The sequence below is a fragment of the Mytilus galloprovincialis genome, chromosome 10, assembly GCF_965363235.1.
Source record: "Mytilus galloprovincialis chromosome 10, xbMytGall1.hap1.1, whole genome shotgun sequence".
NCBI classification, from domain to species: Eukaryota; Metazoa; Mollusca; class Bivalvia; order Mytilida; family Mytilidae; genus Mytilus; species Mytilus galloprovincialis.
This window is the reverse complement of record NC_134847.1, coordinates 23,120,106-23,124,107: the sequence shown is the minus strand read 5'-3', so window position 1 is coordinate 23,124,107 and position 4,002 is coordinate 23,120,106.

Genomic DNA, 4,002 nt, shown 5'->3' with positions numbered 1-4,002 from the left:
TTTCATTTATTTGTTTTGAAATGTTTAAAAATAATTTATTCCAACATGAAGAATTATTTTATTATCTCATAATATATTTTTGTTACATCTAAATATTCCAACCGTGCAAGAACGTCATAGATGTGCAAGGTCAAATCTACCCTCATCATCAATAAGTTTCTTAGTCCGATGAGACAAATTGCTCTGAAATCACAGATCACAGTCGCTTGTTATGTCTCAGAATAAAAATTCCCATTTACCTTTATATAACATTAAGGTATATGGGAGATTTTTTATCTGAGACAAGTGCCTTTGTCACAGATGGAGTATCTTCTTCCAAGTAATCATGAAATAATTGCTCTCTTTTAAAGCAGTATTCTGAAAATTATTCATGATTTGTTGTAAACAATTATGTCAGATCTCAAAGGAAGCAGACACGCTGTTTTAATTTATCTGCATTACTCGATCCCTAAAGACAAATACATAAAAGAAGTGTAATACCGCCTAATACAAACACACATACGCACAAAACACAAAAACAGAACACCATAGCCACCATTTTATCCCAGAAACTTCTAACTTACGCCGAATACTATAGTAATAAATTATAATTGGAACCTACACAAAACATTTTTAACTTTTCTGAAAAAGACTATAAATGAAAACAGAAATATATTATCTCCCCATAATGATAGAATGTTAGGAAAATTGACCTGAGTTATCTTCATTAATCACAGAGAGGGGCTAGCAAACAATTTTTAATTTAAGCTTAATTAACGTTAAAACAATTTTCCACTAAAAAGTAATGTTACTTTATTCAAATATAAGGACTTTGTTAGCTAAATATACTAGTTTTATTAGATATTAAGAATTTTTATGACAATAGACAAACACAAATATATGACTAAGGAGTAGAAGTAGACTTGAGAGAAAGGTAGGAAGGGTTAAGCATCAGATATACGGCCTGCGTTCCTGCGTTTATAGGTCTTTGTTTCCATATCATTTTTTATCACTTCATAAAGGTCATATGTTCCATGTGTCACATTAAGACGACACCTTTATATATAGAATATTTTTTCTTACTAGAAAAGGGTGTGGTTTATGACGAATTTCTGAGAATATATCGCGCAGTCATTATTTGGATGCATCATTCGGTAGCTAAGTAGACATGTCGTTGGGAAGCACAACTGTACTACACTGACTGCATGTGTCTGTAAAGATTCTACGAGCAAAAATGTCATAGAGTTACGTCCCTGCTAAACTGAAGTCTGTAGGTTTCAGCTCTGGAGTTCCCAGTGAAGACATATTTTTGTATGTTTGCAAACACACATTTAAGATTAACAGCTACTATTAAAAATAAAACAAAAGTTGAAATTTGTTGTACATCTCACACGAAATCGTGTGCTTACTTATTAAGAATTTTTGCTTATAATAATGACATGAAATAAAGTCATTAGACACATTGGAAAAGTCGCACCACTTTTAAATCTACGATTTTTACGCTGTTTAAGTAGACAGAGTTGCCTTTCATAAAGAAATGATGATACACATCACTATCAAACAAATAACATAACTAATAATTTTGAGCCATACATTTTCCCCTAAAAGACACAGTTCTAAAAGTTTACATTTATAAAACTGACTACATTTATAGACAACCAATATACGAGTGACCTAACAGGTCGTCTGCTTTTTCTATTAAGTCCTTTGATCTTCTCTTCTGCATTTTCTCAATTTATTATGCATGAAATTACACCTTAACTGTATGTTTGAAAATATGTAGTGTGCAACAAACAGAATGTGGGGTAAACGTCAATGAGACAGCAACCTAGCGACAAAAATAAGCAAACGACATGTGCACGCTGAATGGAGAAAAGGAGATGCGAGTTTCCCTTAATGAGACAGCATCCCAGCGACTACATATATACATGAATGATATATTCACTTTGCCGATGCTACCACTTGTTCTTTTTTTTTTTCTTTTCTACTGATAAAAATTGTCCGAAACGAAAAAGCCGGTAGTGATGAAAGTGGCATTAAACGCCCAAAAAAAACCAGCAATACAATAAATCAGGGTTTATTTCAGACGTGTCCTACATCGTATTTTGGTTTGGCAAACAAGAACCTGTTGAAAAGATTTTTAATTGACAGAAAGCAATGTTTTGCAACACATACATGTTACTCACTTCTTGGATAATGACTGATATATGTGTCGCTGGACACGAAGCAGATTCATCGATGATTAAAAGTTCTTCTTGAATGCCTTGTAGAATGTATTAATCAACTGGAATTTAAATTTAACTAAAACAATGTTTTGCAACACATAAATGTTACTTTCTTTTTGACATAGGACTGATATATTTGTCGCTGGACATGAAGCAGCTACATCAAATACAAATATGTCATCAATACCTTGTACAATTGATTCATTTGTTGAGAAACATATTGCTAATGTCAGTTATAAGCTTGACAAACACAAGTATATGACTAAGACGTGAAGTAGACTTAAGAAAAAGGTAGGAAGGGTTAAGCATCAGATATAGGGCCTGCTTTTATAGGTGTTTGTGTCCATATTTATTTTATTTTTGATGTGGAGACCTTTAACTTTCATCTTTATATTTAAAGTTAAAACTTTATAAAGGTAAAGTATGTTCCATGTGTAACATTAAGACGACACCTTTATATATAGAATATTTTTTCTTACTAGAAAAGGGTGTGGTTTATGACCAAGGATTGCGAAATTTCTGAGAATATATCGCGCAGTCATTATTTGGATGCATCATTCGGCAGCTAAGTAGACATGTCGTTGGGAAGCACAACTGTGCTACACTGACTGTGTCTGTAAAGATTCTATGAGCAAAATGTCATAGAGTTACGTCCCTGCTAAACTGAAGTCTGTAGGTTTCAGCTCTGGAAATCCCAGAGAAGACATATTTTTGTATGTTTGCAAACACACATTTAAGATTAACAGCTACTATTAAAAACAAGAGTGCACACCCTGAAATGTCTCGCCTTCTATACTAATCATTGATATTATGTTGATAGTCCTAAGTATAAAGCTAAGCTTTAATACAACTGTCACATAAACTTAACATTAACCAAGATAACTAAACAAAGACCAATGAACCTTGAAAATGAGGTCAAGGTCAGATGAACCATGCCAGGCAGACATGTACAGCTAACAATGCTTCTATACAACATATATAGTTGACCTATTACTTATAGTTTAAGAAAAATAGACCAAAACACAAAAACTTAACACTGTGCAATGAACCATGAAAATGAGGTCACGGTCAAATAAAATCTGCGCGACTGACTTAAAGATCATAAAATATTTCCATACACCAAATATAGATGACTTATGGCATAAAGGAATAGATAAAAAGACCAAAACTCAAAAACTTAACTTTGACCACTGAACCATGAAAATGAGGTCAAGGTCACATGACATCTGCCCGCTAGATAGGTACACCTTACAATCATTCCATACAACAAATATAGTAGACCTATTGCATATAGTATGAGAAAAACAGACCAAAACACAAAAATTTAACTATAACCACTGAACCATGAAAATGAGGTCAAGGTCAGATGACACCTGCCAGTTGGACATGTACACCTTACAGTCCTTCCATACACCGAATATACTAGCCCTATTGCTTGTAGTATCTGAGATATGGACTTGACCACCAAACTTAACCTTGTTCACTGATCCATGAAATGAGGTCGAGGTCAAGTGAAAACTGTCTGACAGACATGAGGACCTTTCAAGGTACGCACATATCAAATATAGTTATCCTATTACTTATAATAAGAGAGAATTCAACATTACAAAAAATCTCAACTTTTTTTTCACGTGGTCACTGAACCATGAAAATGAGGTCAAGGACATTGGACATGTGACTGACGGAAACTTCGTAACATGAGGCATCTATATACAAAGTATGAAGCATCCAGGTCTTCCACCTTCTAAAATATAAAGCTTTTAAGAAGTTAGCTAACACCGCCGCCGCCGCCGCCGCC